At 36.3% G+C, this 20,633-nt stretch overlaps 2 pseudogenes; one reads left to right on the top strand and one right to left on the bottom strand.

Moving 5' to 3' along the window:
• Positions 1-8,050: 8,050 nt before the first annotated feature.
• On the bottom strand, positions 8,051-16,014 carry LOC117923102 (annotated as a pseudogene).
• Positions 16,015-16,993: 979 nt separating this feature from the next.
• Positions 16,994-18,654, top strand: LOC117923527 (annotated as a pseudogene).
• Positions 18,655-20,633: the final 1,979 nt, after the last annotated feature.

The following is a 20,633-nucleotide window of genomic DNA, read 5'->3' as shown; positions in this document are numbered from 1 at the left end:
CCCCACTCGATCAATAAGACTCGCTTTTTATTTGTGAAAAAAATATTTAGTTTTGGAAAAGTTGGAGCCGCCAACTATTTTATTTTTATTTTAAAGAGAAAATAAAATAAGAAAGAAAAACCTTAAAAGTGACTCCCTAGTTTTGGAAAAAGCATGTCTTTGGGAAACCTGAGTCTAGGTCCGGGGATCAGGTTACTTATTGGGAAGGTACCTCTAGGAGGTAGCACCCCTCTAAGCCCTAAAGATGTCTTTACTGACTAAGTTGTGAGAAATATAACAATTAACCGATTAATCATGGATACCTAAGTAGGCTAGGTGATTTCAAAAATAGTATGCTTAGCAGGAAAACCAATCACAGTCATGAAGAAGATTTAGGGTACGTACCTGGACTGCTTCTTAAGCGCTATCACAAGACATCAAAGGTTAGTTTGAAAATATGATATAACATTTGTTTCAATCAAGCATATATCTAAACACCCAAGAATCACATCATGTATGGATATAATCGCCAATAGCATATGTGCCCATATAATTCTCGAAAAATAGGTGAGGAGGAGCGTACCTGGATAGCAAGCTAGTACTCCTTTATGGGAAACAAAATTAGCCAAATAACATATCCAAAATAATATCATATATACCACAAAATGAAGCACAATCAATCGAATATCAAATAAGAAATATTTAAGGAAATATCATGAATGTCAGGCCCCTCTCCAAAGCCCTAATCAATTTCGCATGAGTTGATCCTATGAATTCCATTGTTTGGAATCGCGAAAGTTATTCATGCTTGTGAAAAATCAAGAAGATCAAGAAAATGGTTGAAAGTCAAAGAAAATAGTGAAAGTGCGTGCCGAGAGGAAAAAATGGCAGCAAGGGATTACTAAAGATTGATTTTTTTTTAATGCTGAGAATATTTAGTTGAAAAAAATGATTCAAAAATTCAATTTAAAAAAATAATAAATTCCCAATCAAAGAAGCAAATAGAGGAGAGGATGGAACGTTGGCCGGACAGAATTTCGGATGTGAGACATCCGGAGGAGATGGAATGTTTGGCCAGACAGAATTCCGGATGTGAGACATCCGGATGAGATGGAATGGCGGCGGGACAGAATTCTGGATGTGAGACATCCGGATGAGATGGAATGGCGGTGGGACAGAATTCCGGATGTGAGACATCCGGATGAGGTGGAATGGCGGCGGGACAGAATTCCGGATGTGAGACATCCGGATGAGATGGAATGGCGGCGGGGTGGAATTCCGGATGTGAGACATTCAGATGAGGTGGAATGGCGGCGGGGCGGAATTCTGGATGTGAGACATCCGGATGAGATGGAATGGCAGCGGGACAGAATTCCGGATGTGAGACATCCGGATGAGATGGAATGGCGGCGGGGTGGAATTCCGGATGTGAGACATCTGGATGAGGTGGAATGGCGGCGGGACAGAATTCCGGATGTGAGACATCCGGATAAGATGGAATGGCAACGGGACAGAATTCCGGATGTGAGACATCCGGATGAGATGGAATGGCGGCGGGATAGAGTTCCGGATGTGAGATATCCGGAGAAGGGGGACCGTTGGCCGACCAGAATTCTTCCCATTCTAAGAGTTCTAGAAATTGCTGCCTAACGGAGATAGGGTACCCCAAAAAAGAAACTAGAAAAAAAAAAAACGAACGCAAAGAGAAATAGCTCTAGAAAACAGAGTAGAGATAAGAAAAAATAAAAATAAATAAGAAAAGAATAACCAAGCCAAGCCACATTCCATTGCTTTGTCAATGGGCTTGGAATGGTGAGAGAGGTACGAGCAGACTCCAACAAACAAGTATAGCCATAATTCTCATGTAATGCACAGGAAATTAAAAAGAATAGAACCTTTCACCCCTAAATCAAAATTAGAGAACTCCAAAGAGACAAATCAACAACATCTATAGAAGCAATCAAGTACCAATTAGACAAACATATGACCTCCGTCATTCTACCCCCTAGCATCCAAACGAGACTCAAAATCCAACTAAAATTCATTCATCAGAAGGATAATCGGAACCAAGAAGGGGTCCATAGTAAACATACCTGGAAACACTTGCTTTCGGTGAGAAAATCTCCACTGGTTTTTGTATTCTCATATTTTTCCCACTGGTCTTTTCCGTGCTTTCTTCCTCTTCCCTTGACAACCTCTCCTTTTGCCCTCGACAATCCCAAAATTTTTCTTCCTCTCTCACGTATATATATCAACCTTTCCAAAAGAGACCCTCCAAATCTGCTCGAGAAAAATCCCCTCCTTTCTTCCTTTTTTAAATCTACTTTCCTTTCTTATTTTCTTCTCTTTTTATAACCGATTCCCCCATAGAAATAATATATGTGCTATCCTTCTAAAAAACAAAATCTCCTTTTTTTCAAAATTCTGTTGATTCTCCTTCCAAATAGATGGCGGCCTATTTCCTCATACCTAAAAGCCAAGAAATATGATTTAGAAAGCTTGTAATAAGATGAAATAAAATAAAATAAAAAATGATAAAGAAATCCGTATAAGTCACACAGGTCATGTAGGTCATGCAATCATGCAACCATCTAAGAAAGTGAGTCAATAAATGAACTAAATGGGTTGAGGCCTAGTGGTGCCTAACGAACTAAGTGTCTTAAAGTGATTGGGATATTGTCTAAGTGACCTAAACATGCTTAAGAACTATCCTAAAAAGGAATGGAAGGCTTAAGTCTAAATCAAAACTGCCAAGGGTCACAATAAGGGGCTAGGCAATCCCTCAACCAGAGTCTCCAAGGTGGCTCAAGAAAGGTAAGTAACGTGAGTAGCTATGGGCCACCAAGGAACTACTGTAAAGTATCGAACAAGTATCTAATAGGACATGTTCCAGGAGGACAAAATTGAGGGTCTACAATAACATAAAGCTTTACATATTAGCATTATAAGCCATGTAAGAACAAATCTGACCTAAGGGTCACCTCATATTCATTCCCCATTGAATCTTTTAGGAGAATTAGCTAAACATCTTTAAAATTAAAATTAAGGTGATGTTTGTTTTTTATTTAATTTTAAATACAACTTAAAACTAATAATATTTAATAATGTTAAATATTAAGTTATTTGTTTTTTTATTAAACATTATAAAATAAAGAAAAAAATAACATTTTATTTTTTCTATTTAGAAAAAAATAAATATTTTGACTTTTTTAATTCAATAAAAAATTTATAATAAGTCATGAAAAAATAGAAAAACAAATAACCTAAAATCTCCAAACAAATTGCTTTCAACAAAAAAAACAAGCACCCTCTAATACAAAACGAAATAAAATTGAACCTTCTATTGAAAATTCAAATTAAAAAATGATGCTATAGTGGACAACTTAAAATTCGAGAAGATATACAAAAATAAGAACAGTTAAAGATGCAATAAACTATGGCTTTCCTCAAAATTACAAAACCCAAGGAATACTCCCGAGTCCTAACTGAAGCTCTCCCATTTGGTAAAAAATAAAGGTTGCAACAAAAATTATAAAAAAAGAAAAAGGAAAAAAAAAATTATACTTCAATGGTGGGATTGTGAACGTAGTTTCCAAGAGTTAAAGAACAGATTAGTGACAATTCCTATTTTGACTATCCCTTCAAGCTCGGGAGGGTCTGTAGTGTATAGTGATGTCTCTCGTCATGGTTTGGGTTGTGTTCTTATGCAACATGGGAAAGTTGTAGCTTATGCCTCTAGACAGTTGAAACCTTATGAACGAAATTATCATACTCATGATTTGGAGTTAGCTACAGTGGTTTTTGCACTTAAGATCTAGAGACGTTTTCTTTTTTGTGAAACTTGTGAGATATTCATAGATCATAAGAGTTTGAGGTATTTATTTTCCCAAAAGGAATAGAACATGAGATAGAGGAAGTGGATTGAACTACTTAAAGACTATGACTGCATTATTCAGTATCACCCAGGGAAGGCGAATGTTGTGGCTGACGCCTTGAGTAGGAAATCTGTTGGTTCCTTAGCAGCTATTAGAGGTTGTCAGAGGCAATTATTGGAAGATTTGAGGAGTTTACATGTCCATATGAGAGTTTTGGACTCGGAAGCTCTTGTGGCGAACTTTAGAGTACAATTAGACTTAGAGGAGTTTACATGTCCATATGAGAGTTTTGGACTCGAAAGCTCTTGTGGCGAACTTTAGAGTACAATTAGACTTAGTTGGGAGAATTAAGGCCCTACAAAAGAACAATTTGAATTTAGTGCAACTTATGGAAGAGGTTAAAAAGGGCAGTAAGCCTGACTTTGTTTTATCAGATGATGGAATTTGAGGTTTAGGGCTAGACTGTGTGTCCCAAATGATGGAAAGTTAAGAAGAGAGCTTTTGGAGGAAACTCATTGTTCTAGGCTTGCGATCCACCCAGGAGAGACAAAGATGTACAAAAATTTGAGACAGAATTATTGGTGGTCAGATATGAAGCGAGATATTACGCAATTTGTGGCTTAGTGTTTGGTGTGTCAACAAGTGAAAGTTGAGCATCAACGACCAGTAGGGTTTTTGCAACCACTTTCTATTCCCGAGTGGAAATAAGAACATATTACTATGGATTTTGTGACAGGGTTACCAAGGACCTTAGGGGGCAACAATGAGATTTGGGTGATTGTTGATCGATTGACAAAGTCTACTCATTTTCTACCTATGAAAGTCAATTTTTATATGGATCGTTTGGCTTCTCTTTATATTAAAGAGATTGTGAGAATGCATGGTGTACCTATTTCTATAGTATCTGACAGAGATCCTCGTTTCACTTCTAGATTTTGGCATAGTTTATAGAAAACATTAGGTACTAAGTTGAGTTTTAGTACTGCTTTTCATCCGCAAACTGATGGTCAATCAGAGAGGGTAATTCAGGTCTTGGAAGATTTGTTGAGAGCTTGTGCTTTGGACCTAAAAGGTAATTGGGATTATTATTTTCCCCTAGTGGAGTTTGCCTATAATAATAACTTTCAAGCTAGCATTAGGATGACACCTTTTGAGGCGTTGTATGGTAGGAGATGTCGATCTCCTGTTTGTTGGGATGATGTTGGAGAGAAGAAACTTTTGGGGCCTAAACTTGTGCAGTTGACTGTTGTGAAGGTCTCTTTAATTAAGGAAAGATTAAAAGCAGCACAAAGTAGACAAAAGAGTTATGTTGATAATCGCAGACGAGATTTGGAGTTTGAGGTGGGTGATCATGTTTTCTTGAAAGTTTCACCTATGAAGTCTATAATGAGATTTGGAATAAAAGGGAAACTCAGTCCTCGTTTTGTGGGACCATTTGAGGTATTAGAAGGAGTAGACATTTTGGCTTATAAAGTGGTCTTGCCCCCAAGTCTATCTAAGATTCATAATGTATTCCATGTTTCGACTTTGAGGAAATATATTTATGATCCTTCTCATGTTGTGGAGTTGGAGCCTGTTCAAATTTCTGAGGACTTGACCTATGAAGAGGTACCCATTCAAATTGTGGATGTGATGCATAAGGTACTACGACATGCTGTTGTCAAGTTGATAAAGGTCCAGTGGAGCATTCATAGTATCCGAGAGGCCACTTGGGAGTTAGAAGAAGAGATGAGAGAAAATCATCCTCAATTATTTCAAGACTCATGTATGTCAAGTTTAGAGGACTAAACTTTTATTAAGGAGGGGAGGATGTAACGCCCAAGTTTTTTTTTTTAGGGGTAATTTAGGAAAATATTAATAATAATTAAATTAATTAATTAATCAATTTAACAAAATTGAAAGAGTGGTAAAAATGTAATTTTATGAATAAATACCCTAGGTATAAATTAGAAATTCTTTTCTTCCTGTTTTTTTTCTAAATAGCGTTCCTGTTCACATAATTCCAGAGAACGTAAGGTTGGAATCGAATTTCAGGGTTTGAAGAACAGATCTCTATAGGTAAGAGATTATAACCCCTATATTAATATTTTAGATTCATTAGTTAATTTCAAGCACATTAGATTTTTTTTGGAAAACCCAAATCTAGATTAGGGTTAGTTTTTTTTTTAAATTCGTTTTAATATCAAAATGGTGAAAATTTAAGATTTTGATTTATTGTTGGAAATTGGGAAATCTTAAGTTTTTAGATGAAAAAAATAAAAAAATAAAAAGGATTCTTTGGAAAATTTTGATTTAGGTTAGGGTTAATTTATTTATTTTTTAAAAAAAGAGTAAATAAATATACTATTAATTGTGGCTTAAGGGATTAGAAAAGAAAAGAAAAAAAAAAGAACGTGTGTGCACTGGTTGCATGCGTGTGGGAATTGTGCATCCACTTTTTGTAGCATTATGTAAGAATTTCATGGTTGAAATCTAGTTGGTGGATTTTATTAGACTTTCATGGATACTTGGGTATGTAATATTTAATATTAGCAGGATTTCGCATTATTAGACTTTGATGGGTAGTTGAGTACTGTATTATTTAATAATGGCAGAACTTTGTGTTATTAGACTTTGATGGGTACTGTATTGTTTAATAAAAAAAAAAGATGTGTACGGATGGTATTGGGGTGGTTAATATATATATATTAGCAATGATGGAGAGTTGTTGCGTATAGGCTATGTTTGGTGAAAAAAAAAACTTGAAAGTGAGAAAATGTAATTTATAAATAAAAGAAAGTAAAGTTTTTGGTATTATAATTATATTAATGATGGGTGTAAGTTAATAAATACCATATAATTTAATTAGTGAAATAAATTACAATTTAATTAAATTATGTTGTGTCCCAAAAAATAAATTGAAAATAAAATTTAAGTTTTATATGAATTAGAAATTTATTAAAATTTCTAAAATAGGAATAGATTAAATTATATTTCATAATTAAAAAAAAAAACATTAATTTGAATACCTAAAATTTTAGGATTGTCAAACCTATAATTTTAGATAAATAGTAATAGTTATTTCTCTTATATTTTGTTAGGTGAAAAGTAGATTTTCAAGATCATTTTTCTCCAAAATTTTTGAGGACTTCTTTTAAGGTAAGGGAAATTAATGCAATTATTATTTTTTTTATAAACAAATTTTATATACATCATTTGGAAACATTTTGAATTATTATTCGTTTTATGCATGGATTAAATGTGTTTTGCATGAAAAGTATATTAGAACCTTATATTTTATTTACAACAGAGAAATGTGGAGATATTATGTTTTGCAAATTTAAATAATTGAAATAAGTGTTTGGCTCTGATTTGTTTGGCCCTTATCAACGGGATACAATAGTTGACTTTTGACTTTTTTGCCCTTGTCAACGGGGTATAATAGTTGACATTTACATTTCTTGGTGGGGAATGTACTTGATTTGGATCCTAACCTCTAGGGGTTTGGTTAGAGGTTACTAGTACTAGTAGTGTTTGGTTTCGTTTACCTTAAAGGAACAATTTGAGGCTAGCCACCTATTTGAAAAGTCTCACCTAATTGGGCACCATTTGATGTTTGATGACCAGAGTAAATAAATAATTTGAATGTTTTGATCGAATTTGATATGAAAATGCTTGAATAAAAAATAAAAGTGTACAATTAAAAGTTTTGAATGTATTGGCAAAACTGACTCAAAGGTTTATGAAAATAATTAGTTATAATATCTCTTATTTTGTAAGTGAACTTGAAATATTTGATCAATGGACTGCATTAATGTTCCTTATTGGGCTTTGAGCTCATTCCCCTTGTTGATAATTTTTTTTCAAGTATCCATAGTTCGGGCGAGGAGTGACTAGGTCGGGAGATGGTCATCATTAGGATTTTGCTTAGGATGTTATTTTTGAACATTGTTAGCTTATAAGTTTATGTTCATTTGGATTATTTGGTTTTTGGAAGCTATTTAGATATTATTGAGCTTTTAAATATTTTTTTATGATAGTTTGAAGTTGAGATTTGGAGATTATGAAAATTTTGTTAGCACTTGCATTATTTCAGTTTGCAATATATTAGATAATGGATTTTGATCGATGGATACTTAGTTTTAAAGTTAAGTTTTGAAGATTTAGAATTTTGTTCCACTATCCTGAACAGATATTTGGTAATTGGTTACTTCCAGTTACAAGTTGATTGTTTGGGTTAGGTTACACTTTAAGCCTTCGGGTTTGGGGTGTAAAATGACCGTCACGCCCTTAGAGTGGGTCTTGGGGCGTGACACAAGGTCCCTCCTAGCATTCCACCAGAATTTCAACCTCTTTCCCACGTACCCATCTGTGAGATGCAGGTAGATCTCTAGGTTATGAAAACCTAGCAAATCAAATTCGCGCTTCAAGTAGGGAGACAATGACATCAAGTTTCAGCTCGCTTCCGACGTGTCTGTACACCCATTTCAATCTTCTAGTAAGAGCGTGGATTTGGCGAAGAATCTTGTTACATATAATCCCTGGAAGTTTTGGGACTATATCTTGCTTCACCACCACACGCAGTATCTTCACTCCCATTTCATTCATTTTGTCTCTGAAAGCGATGTTCCCCACTCTTGGAGCACCAAACGAGATGACGCTGATGTGATCAAGATCCGGGAGAGAGGACGCGGCTTCATACGCATTGAGGAGAGCCAACGCACCACCTAGGCTGTCGCCAGTGATGGTGAGACTGACTTCTTCCCCCCTTCCTTTGAAAAACTCAAGCAGCCTTTTCACTTCTTCCATGACCTGTTCAGAGGCACTCAACTTGTTATATCTAGTCGACTCACTCTTAGATTTGTAAATGCTATGGAAGCCGCTTTCAACCTTGACACCCCCTTCCCCGATTTGCTCTAGCGATGCCTTCATATCCAAGAACCATTCAGATGGGGCCACTGTCCCTCTCCATGCCACAACTATGTCTCTTCTTCCAATCCTTTGGGACTCATTGTCACTGCTCACAGCAACATAGCCCATCCAATTGGAATCTTTACTCCATGTTTCACCTGTGTTAGGCCTTTCAAACCAACTAGGAACATCAATGTTGGTCATGGCGTAGATGTACTTGGTGACCTTGTAACCATGTTTTGTGAGATGCAATTCATCAAAAAGCTTGTGTCGATTGTGTCGACAACTCCCACAAAAGTCCGAGAAAGAATCATAGTCGAATGCATCATAAGTGGCCTGAGAAAATTCTTCATACTTAACAATCTCTCTTCGAAGCCATGGGTGAAGCGGGTCCAGAAGACTTTCCCAGTTGAACTGGCCATGAATTTCACGCCATTTCGCCAATATATGCTCCCTGGGAGACCTGGTTGGTGTCATGTGGTTGCCCCGATCGATGAAATCCGCTGCTATATACGCCACGCGCATGAGGCTTTCCAGTGATTTACCCCCACGAGAAACATGTTTCTTAGGCTCTTCAGATTGAAGTTGTCGGAGGGGCGTCACCATGCCTCCATCGCTGATTCCGGAGAGCTGTTTTAAACTGGATGCACATGTCATATGAAGATGATGCTTCTTCATGGCAGATGATAGAGCCTTCTTGATGGCACTCCAACTGAAGCCAGACTTACGTGCCCTTTGTGTGGCTCTTATTGGTGCATTCTAGAACCACACGTGTAGGAAATACTAATTGTTTAATGAACAAATTCAGCAGCGTATTTGTTCGCAGTACGTAATTCTTACTAAATTCAAACCAACTACATTTCCTTCATTGAAACTAACCAAAGTTGAATATTAACCGATATTCTTACTAAGGAACTTAATTTTGTAGTATTTGTAATATTAACCGATATTATTAGCATAGACAAACATTAATGTCCAACATTAGAATGAAACATTAACATAATTGAGAGTCGTTTATATATATTTAACAAATTGAGATGCCGTCATATTAGATTACCGTTAATTAAATACCCGGTTTAGTGGACTTGACCAATCAAGACATAGGAAATTACAAATTCTTGAATTTAGCAGACATCTAAGAATGGCTACTGATCCCACAACAATGGTGTCTTTTTGAGGAAACAAATTGGGATCGACACACCATAACATCTAAAAATTTAAAATTATTTTTACTCACATCCTAAAAGTAAATCAATGTTTTCAAAATCCGACTAATCAATATATTAAAGAAATTATCAATTTATGATTCACTGGCTAAACCAATTATTGAACTACAATCAAACTGATAATGTTATAAATATATAATTTATATATTTTTAAAAATTAAAAACTTTTACATATTTCATCATTTTACCATTATTATTTATATTAAATTATAACAAGGATAACATGAAGACATATTAAAATTTTAATATTTCTAATTTTATTATATACCAATTTTATTACTTAAAGTTTTTTTAGATTTTAATAGTTCTATATTTTATTATTTTCAAAACTATTACTTGTTTTATCTATATTGTTTTGATATTTATTATCCTATAATGTTAGATAAATCATAAATGGTTATATTTATTTTTGAGTTTAGAATTATATTATATATATTTTAAAATTCTTTACAATGCAAAAATGTTTTGGTGCAATACCCAGGTTCAATCCTGATTCCCGTGCGCTCACAAGGCTTTTAGCCCTTAGAAAACAAGCCCCTTTGAATCCCACATCGAAACTTGAATGATCAAAACAATATTCGGAAATGGACTGATCAAAACAACACTATAAACTATCTATTCATGAGTGCAACAGTCAGCTCAGTCAAAAGAGTTGGGAAAGTGCCTTGCATTGGGCCTAATCAGTGAGTGTCCTTTTCATCCTTGAAAGGACCAGTTAGTTGATAAAGGCTTCTGTTGGGCCCGGGCTTGTGAAATAAAGCTAATTGGTGGGCTGAAAAAAAATTAAAAAAAACCAGAAAGTTTTAGCTGAGCCGGGTAGTGGTTTAGCGGTTCGACCTTCAGCGCTAAAAAAATTCATTTTTTATTTAAAAAATAAATTTTATATAAAAAAAAATATATACATATATATATTAGCAACCAAGGGTACTAAGAGTGCATTTACACTAAACTTTAAGGATTAGGAATGAAATTAACCAAAATTTGTAATGAAAATCTAAAAATAAATAAAATAATGTATATATTATGTTATTTTTATACAAAATTAATTAGTTAAAATGGATAAAATAATCCTCATATTTATGATTTTAACCTCTTCTATGTTTTTTCTTGAAGAGTAATCAATTTTTAATATAAATACTTATAATTATTTCAAATATTTACTTGTAGGTTTTAAAAGAAATTATTATTATTCTTATTATTATTATAAAAAAAAATAATAAGGGTATTATAGTCAAAATATGATTAAAAAAATGGAGTATTAGATAAATACTATTATCTAACTTGAGTTTAGCTTAACCAACCCGAATTTAACCTAAGTTTAAAAAAATGAGATTAGATTATATTTAGGTTGAATAGTTGGAGTAAGAGGTTGAATTGAGTTGATTGTTTCTTAATCGAAGTATGGTATTTGATTACTATCTCTTGATTCTTCATTTTCTCAATTCTCATTTCTCAATCTATGTTGTTTTTAAAAACTGTTCTGGAAAACAATTTTTTAAAGTGGTTTTTAAGAACGGTTTTTGAATATATATATATATATATATATCTATGTGTGTGTGTGTGTGTGTTTGGAAATGTAAAACAGTTTTTGTTCTTAAAAAAAAAAAAAAACATGTTTGATTGAATTAATAAAAAAAAAAAATTAGAATAAGTAAAACAAAAAACATATTTGAAAATTTATTTTTTTTTAATTAATAAAGTGTTTTCTTCCATTAACTTGATCTTATAAATATATAAATAATTTTCATATGCACAATTCATTTTAATTTTTTTTTAAATTCATTTTGAAAATTTTACACTAATTATAATTTTCTTAAACAAATGATAATTTTGTAACTATGTGTAAGTATATCAATTTTAATAATTTAAGGAAGAAGAAAGGGCTTGCACGGGTGGAGGTGTCGTATTTGGGTGGAGCTCACCTTTGTGGAAATATAAAAAGCAATTAGAAAAACACAAAAACAAAAAAAAACAAAAAAAAAACACGAAAAATAATATATTCTTTAAACAGTAAAAAAACGATGAAAACATTTTTTTTATTATTCTCAAAAAAATGGTTTTTGAGAACACAAAAAACAAATATACACCCCCTTCCCCAAACAAGTTTTTTTTGTTTTTTATTTTCAAGAACAAAAAATAGTTCTTGAAAACAGAAACTAAACAGACCCTTTGTATAACATAAACCTATCAGGTTATAAGAAGAATTGATAATTGAAACTGTGCTTTGGGCTCAACCTAGCCCCCATGGCGAATAGTTTAACCCACATAGATCTCCTGTTCAGTTTGGACTAGCCAAGCCCAATTTGCAGCCACATTAAGCCCACCTTGTTTGGTATCATACTATAATTGCATCCCCGAATCTCAAAGTTCACTTGTGGGCTTGGCCCCTCGCTTCCTATTCGATATTGCCTCTTGGGTCTTGGCCATATTTTGATTTCGAAAAAACCTATGAGCGGTGTTTGAGAACTCTTTTTTAAAATAGTTTTCTCTAAACTTAAACATCTTTGATAAATTTTGACAAAATAATAGAGCATATGTGGCCATATAATTTAAAAATAATTTTATATTCTTAAAAACAGAAAAAATAATTTAAAACCTAAAAACCTATTTAATTAATATTAAAAAGTCATAAAACTGAATAATATTAGAAAGTCATAAACCTATATATATACTTCAAATTAAATAAAACTCAATACATTAGATTCATTAATGAGTCTAATAATTTTTAAAAATAATATAACTCAAATAATGTACTAATTAATACAAAAAATTTGGTTTCTAATGATTTTATTGTTTTTCTTTTACATTGAATTATTATTTTCTGATTTTTTTTCATTAGGTAAATGAATTCCAAATAAAACAAAGCTTAAAGGTCTAATTAATTTAAAACTCAAATTGTAAATCAATTAATATTAAAACTCAAATAGTAAACTAATTAATATCATAAATTTATAATAAAAATTGGTTTAAAATGATTTTATTTTTTCTCTTTTATATAGAATTATTATTTACTCATCTTTTTACTATACAAATCAACTCTAAATTAAACAAGACTTAATACGTTAGATTCATTAATAAGACTAGTAATTTTAAAACAAGCCTGGTAGTTTTAAAAAATAACTTAAAAATAAAATAATGATCCAATCAATATCAAAAATTGACCTAAAATAACTATTATTTCTCTAAATGATTATTTTCTATTTCTTTTTTCACCAAGTGGATAAGTTCCAAATTAAACAATAATTAATGTGTTGAATTTATTAACAAGTTTAATAATTTTTAAAAATAATTTGAAACTCAAATAATAAACTCTTTAATACTAGAAATTTATAGATAAAAATTGGTTTATAATAACTTGATTACAGTTTTTATTGAATTTATTAATGGGTTTAACAAATTTTAAAAATAATTTGAAACTCAAAAAATAGATTTAATCATTAATAAAAAAATAATAAATCAAAACTACTATATTAATGTACATTGTTTCTCTTTTACAAACAACCATATTTTTTGAATTTAGCTAAATAAATTATAAATTAAATAAGACATAATTAATAATTAAAATTATTTAATTTTTTTAAAATTTTTAAGAGTAATTTTGAATTCAAGAAACCGATATAATTAATTCCAAATGAAATCAAATCATTTTAAAATATTATATTTGTAACTCTAACAAAATGTGTACATAAAATGAAAAACTTGACTTATTTAAATGTTAAACTTTATTCACTACTCATTTTAAATAAAAATGTTGTTATAAATTATTATTATTATTATTATTATTATTATTATTACTATTCATTTTTAACCAAAAAAATTAATAAAGATGTTAATATTCTTATGTTTCTAACATATAATAAAATAATATATTTGTGGACCCCGCATTTCGGTTCATGCGTTTCCCACTCGATGGCGAGCTCGATTTTTGTTTTGAAAAATGAATTTATTGTTGATTAAGAAAATGACTTGGAGTCGCCACTTATTTTTGTTTTATTTTTAAAAGGGTAAACAAAATAAGAAAGAAAAACCCTAAGTGTGACTCCTTATTTGGAAAAGGTGGTCTACGAAAAACCGGATCGGGTTCGGGAGTTAGGTTACTTATCGGGAATGTACGGTAAGGACTGTAGCACCCTTCTAAGCCCCTAAAGTCGGGTTTCTACTAATAAAATGAAGCAATCATGACAATTAATTAATCGAGCATGGATACCAGATAAATATTACTCAAAACAAAATAATTGAATGAATAGGAGAGGCAAAGAATTTACCTGAGTGATGAACCGGTTTACTTCAATGAAAGCGAATGTTAGCAATTAAACACAGAATAATCACCTGTGTTATCTCCCCTTCAACTCATTGCCTCTTCATGCCACTTTCCCTTTCTTTGTAGCAGCCTCTCTCTAAGTTCCAGAACACCTTTCATAAACGTACACCTTTCATAAACGTATCCTTCTTTTTTCTTTTTTTTTTTTCAGTCATTGCCTGCCCTCCCCCTTAGATAAAAATCTCTCTCTGTTCTCCTTTTCTTCAGCTGTTGCCTGCCCTCGAAGACTTTTTTTCTTTCTTTCCCTTTTCTCTTTTTTTCTGTTTCTATCTTCTTTGTCCAGTCACTACTTGCTTTACTGTTCCTCCGCTTAGCAAGCATGGCGTCCCTGACCACCAGCATGGCTCTAGCCACCTGCTCTGCTACGCGTCTCCAGCAGCTCCATTTCAAGAAGCTGGTCCCCCACTTCAGATGTCCTCCTCTGGGTGATCCTTAAAGTGACGGGAAAGCTTAGAATGAATGAAACAAATATATATATAAAAACAAAGCCAAAAGAGGGGTCTACAATATTTTTATAAAAAATATAATTTATAATTTTATTATAATATTACTATTCATTTTTATTAAAAACTATCTAGTTTTTAATTTATTTGTAATTATAAATTTTCATTTTTAATAGGGTTTGAATTTAATTTAATTTATATTATATAAATTGAATTTGCAATATTTTTTATAAAACAAAAACAAAAAATAATTATATGTTTAAACACAATTTATCCAAATAAGTTTTTATTTTTTATTTTTAAAAACAACTTGTTAGACATCCTTATTTTTATAAAATACATAAATTAAATATAAACATAACATATCACATTGTATATACTATATTAGGATATCATGTTCATTGGATATACTATCCAACATGATATCATATTAATAAAATATAATATCCAAAGATATCATATCTTATAAAAAAAAATCATATCTTACTATATTTATTTCTTATTTAATGAAATATAATATCTAAAAATATAAATATTTGTAGACCCAAAATTTATCATAATTTTATTTTTACATTGATTTTGAATCCAATTTTTTCCTAAGATTTCAAATTCAATTATATTTGTTTTTTTTTTTTTTTTGCGCACTTATATCATTTAAATGTTAATTTTTTGTTATTTTATTTTATTTTATATTTCGTTTTATTTTATTTTTTCTCATTTTGTTTTTTACCTCATCTACTCTACCTACTCTCCATTTTTCTCTCGTTTCCCATACCTCCCTATTCCCAATACCATCGGCCCCCTCCTTTTCCCCTATTTTATTTTTTTATTTTTTTTCTTCTTTAAGCTACCCATTTCTCTTCCCTTCCCATTTTTTTTTTCATCTCTGTAGGAACCCCTCCCCCTGATGACATGTGGCACACATTTCTATCCTGATTATCCCCATCCGGATTTCCCCAAGAGTACACGTGGCACACTTCTCCTATCCGGACTTCCTAAAAGGAGAAGCATATGACACTCACAAACATCACATTCGGACGACCGCCATAGCACATCGGGACAACCAACATAACCTATCCGGATATGTTTGTCCGGATCATTGACGGAAGTAAGCAGGTCTTGCACGTCATTCCAACAGTCCGCCATGGCCCACATTCCGCCACCTGCAGAGTGAAAGGACATGAATGAAGTGACAGCAAGTCACTTCCCACGATCTCTGACAGCCGCGGTGCCTCCCACGTCTCTGTCAGCTGCCTGTAAGGTGATAATGGCCCTGCCATCACCTAGAGGCATCATTACAAGCCAAAATATCTCCCTACCATTAAAAAGGGAAACAAAGCTTCTGATACTATATATATGGACCTTCATACAAGAAGAAGGTAAGTTTTGTTATACCTAGTAAAAGACCAACTGATTATTCTCTCTAACCATGGCTGACAAAACCATCGGAGGGTGTGTCCGGACACCCTGTCCAGACGCCTTTTGTAGGAACGACTGAGCTAAGAATCTATATTGGTTGAGATCGTGCGTCCATCCATTTGGCAACTACGTGGATCATTAGGGACGCGAGCCCTCAACATTGGCGCCGTCTGTGGGAAGATCACTGATTCAGTCACCAGCAAAGATGGTCACACCTTCCCGAAGCCGTTCATCTAGTAGAGGAGAGGAAGATAATTCTGAGTGGCGCCGAGCCATCGAAAGGAGACAGTTGGCAAGCGAACGACAACTGCAAGCTCTCCTCCAGGAGACAGTAAAATTGAGAGAAGAAAACGCGGTGCTACGCATCTAGGCTTCATCGACGGGGCCTCCCCGTCATCAGCGTTCAAGATGCCAAGTAGCAAACTCAAGGCCAGAACCAGAGTCAATATACCCTGGGATAGCGGGAGCTATCCCAGAAACAGGCAACGTGAGACCACACGAGCCACACACGCCCATGCACAGAATTCCCCATGAGGAAAGCTCAGACTCTACGCATTTTTCAGCAAAAAGACAACGCGAGAGAAAATCTCAGTTGTCAAACTCAATGCGCGCAAGACTAGGCCCACAGGAGCCTGGGAGGCCAAGGCCACCAGTAGCCACAACCTGGGCAGCGCGCTCTGACCCTATGGTCACCCCCATGGTGCAGAACGTACTCCCGCACCGTGACCCCATGGTCACCCCATGGTGCAGAACGTTCATCCGCACCTAGCGGTACGACAAGTTGGGAGAAACCTCCCAAACGAGCCACCCATTGGCTCCATCAGCAAAAGGCTGGACGACATGCTCTCCACGCCTTTCTGCTCTCATATCATTCATTACGAGCCCCCAAGGGGATTCCTTGTACCAAAATTCTCCACATATGATGGGTCCAGCGACCCCTTCGACCATATCATGCATTATCGATAGCTCATGACTCTCGATATAGGCAAGGATCCGCTGCTATGCAAAGTATTCCCCGCCAGCCTACAAGGGCAGGCTCTCTCATGGTTCCATCGCCTACCTTCCAACTCTGTTGATAATTTCAGAGACCTATCGAAAGCCTTCATGGGACAATACTTATGCTCCGCTCGACATAAGCAGAATATCAGCACTTTGCAAAACATAAAAGTGCAAGATAACGAATCCTTAAGGGAGTTCGTGAAGCGGTTCGGTCAGGCCTTACTACAGGTAGAGGCTTACAGCATGGACGCTGTCCTACAGATCTTCAAGCGAAGCATCTGTCCAGGCACCCCATTTTTCGAATCACTAGCTAAAAAGCCTCCCACGACGATGGACGACTTATTTCGACGCGCAAGCAAATACTCAATGCTCGAAGATGACGTACGAGCAGCCACCCAGCAAGTCTTGGTTGCTGGACAGACATCCAGAGGGGGTGCCCAAAGAAATGCCAAACTTCCAGATCGGCCAAGGCCATCCGATCGAAGGCAGGAATGGCCAAGTCGCCCGGAAATGCCACCCCTCACACCCCTTTCCATATCCTATGAGAAGCTCCTCCCTATAATCCAAGGCATGTCCGACTTCAGGTGGCCTAGACCCCTTGGAACGGACCCATCCAAACGTGATCATAGTAAAAAATGCGCCTTCCATAAGGAGCATGGTCACACAACGGAGGAATGCAGATGTCTCCATTATTTGGTGGAAAGGCTCGTAAGGGCGGGACATTTAAAGCAATATCTCCGCTCAGATACCGGAGGTAGAGACGCTTCCCGAAATCACAACTCAGAAGCCCCCAAGGCCCCAGCCGCCCCCAAAGCCGTTATAAACTATATTAACGGAGGCCCATCTAACGAGGAGTACGACTCTAAACGAAAGAGACAAAAGTTGTTGCGGGCAGCATCGGTTCTTGAGCGTGTCAACTCCATCCAGCCTGGGATAATTGGGGGGGAGGGGGGGGGGGCCCTCGCCCCATAGATGGGACAATCATTTTCCCACCAGTAGACCCCACCCGAATATTGCAGTCGCACCACGACGCCCTCATCCTATCCCTAGAGATAGGAGACTTCGACGTGAGACGTATTCTAATTGACCCAGGCAGCTCAGCCGATCTTGTACAAGCGTCAATCATTAGCCACATGGGACACAGTCTCACAGGTCTCGAAAATCCTGGGTGAATCTTGTCCGGGTTCAACGGGGCATCAACTACTTCCTTGGGAGATATTGTACTGTCGGTCCAAGTTGGCCCAGTCACTCTCAACGTACAATTTTCGGTGGTACAAGATTTATCACCCTTCAATGTCATCTTGGGGCGCACATGGCTGCACTACATGAAAGCCATCCCCTCTACATATCATCAAATGGTAAGCTTCCTTACCAAGGATGGGCAAATTGACCTATATGGCAGCCAGTTAGCTGCTCGCCAATGCTACCAGATAGCACGAGAAGCAGGGACCAGCCAGGAGGATGCCCCCCTCCCTGAATCCAGCCATGCACGTGACCAATAGCAATTATTGAGTCCAGCGGACAAAGATCCCCCGGCAACAGATCCCTTGAAGGCGATCCAAATTTCGGAAGAAGGTACTCACCTTACGAATGTCAGTTCCCTCCTGACACCAAAAGAGACCCTGAACATGCAGAACGCCCTCAGACAAAACCATGACATCTTCGCATGGGCATATTCTGATATGAAGGGAATTCATCCTTCCATCACCTCTCACAAGCTTAACGTCTTGCCAACAGCAAGACCCATCCTGCAGAAAGTTCGACGTTTTCACCCGGACAGGCAAAAGATTATTCGGGATGAGATGGACAAGTTGCTGGAAGCCGGATTCATCAAAGAGGTGGAATATCCGGACTGGTTAGCAAATATTGTGGTAGTGCCCAAAAAAGAAGGCAAATGGCGGGTGTGCGTCGACTACACCAACCTCAATAATGCATGCCCAAAAGACAGTTTCCCATTGCCGCAGATAGATCAAATTGTGGACTCCACTGCTGGGCAAGGGATGCTCTCTTTCTTGGACGCCTTCTCCGGATACCACCAAATCCCCATGTCCCCAGCTGACGAAGAAAAAACAGCCTTCATAACGCCACACGACCTCTATTGCTACAAAGTCATGTCATTCGGACTCAAAAACGCTGGCGCCACTTATCAGAGACTGATGACAAAGATCTTCAAACCTCTAGTCGGCCGCACAGTAGAGGTATATATTGAGGATATCGTGGTTAAAAGCAAAACCTGAGAGGAGTATGTCCTCCACTTGCAAGAAGTTTTTCACCTCTTGAGGAAATATGGCATGATGTTGAATCCTTCTAAATGCGCCTTTGGCGTCAGTGCTGACAAATTCCTGGGATTTATGGTCAGTCAAAGGGGGATAGAGGTTAGCCCAGATCAAGTCAAGGCAGTCATGGAAACACCACCCCCCAGGAGCAAGAAGGAACTACAGCGCCTCACAGGCAAGCTCGTCGCGCTAGGGCGTTTTATAGCCCGCTTCACTGATGAACCGCGACCCTTCTTCCTGGCAATACGAAAAGCCGAAGTAAGCGGATGGACAGACAGCTGTCAAAACGCTTTTGAAAAAATTAAACACTGCCTCATGCAACCGCCCATCCTGAGCAGCCCCCTCCCCAGAGAAAAATTGTATATGTACCTGGCTGTGTCAGATTGGGCAATTAGCGCTGCTCTGTTCCGTTGCCCCTCACCCAAGGAGCAGAAACCTATTTACTATGTCAGCAGAGCGTTAGCAGACGTAGAAACAAGGTATTCAAAAATGGAGCTAACGGCCTTAGCTCTTCGAAGTGCCGCCCAGAAACTCCGTCCTTACTTCCAAGCTCACCCGGTGGTCGTGCTAACTGACCAACCCCTTCGCAACATCCTGCACAAGCCAGACCTAACCAGAAGAATGCTTCAATGGGCCATAGAATTGAGCGAATATGGAATTAAGTTCCAACCCAGGTTGTCCATGAAAGGCCAAGTGATGGCTGACTTCGTGCTGGAATACTCCCAAAAGCCTATCCAGCACAAGGAACCAAGCGAAGAAGAATGATGGACTTTGCGAGTCGATGGAGACTCCCGATCATCAAGATCCGGGGTAGGGCTCCTGCTGCAATCCCCAACAGGAGAACACCTAGAGCAAGCCATCCGGCTAAGGTTCCCCGCCTCTAACAATGAAGCAGAATATGAGGTCATCCTATCCGAATTGGACCTCGCCCTGGCTCTATCCGTCTCCAAGCTCCGAGTCTATAGTGATTCTTAACTCGTGGTAAGACACGTCCAGAAGGAATACAAAGCTAAGAATGCGCGCATGACGCGATATCTAACTAAAGTAAGGGACACCTTACAGCAATTCGCCGAGTGGACGATCGAAAAAATTAGGCGAACTGAAAATGGGCGCACCGACGCCTTGGCAGGCATAGTTGCCTCCCTCCCCATCAAAGAAGCCATATTGTTGCCTATACATGTGCAAGCCAACCCTTCCATCACGAA

Source organism: Vitis riparia, chromosome 10 (assembly GCF_004353265.1).
Source record: "Vitis riparia cultivar Riparia Gloire de Montpellier isolate 1030 chromosome 10, EGFV_Vit.rip_1.0, whole genome shotgun sequence".
Taxonomy (NCBI): Eukaryota; Viridiplantae; Streptophyta; class Magnoliopsida; order Vitales; family Vitaceae; genus Vitis; species Vitis riparia.
This window is presented reverse-complemented; position numbering and strand designations above follow the sequence as displayed.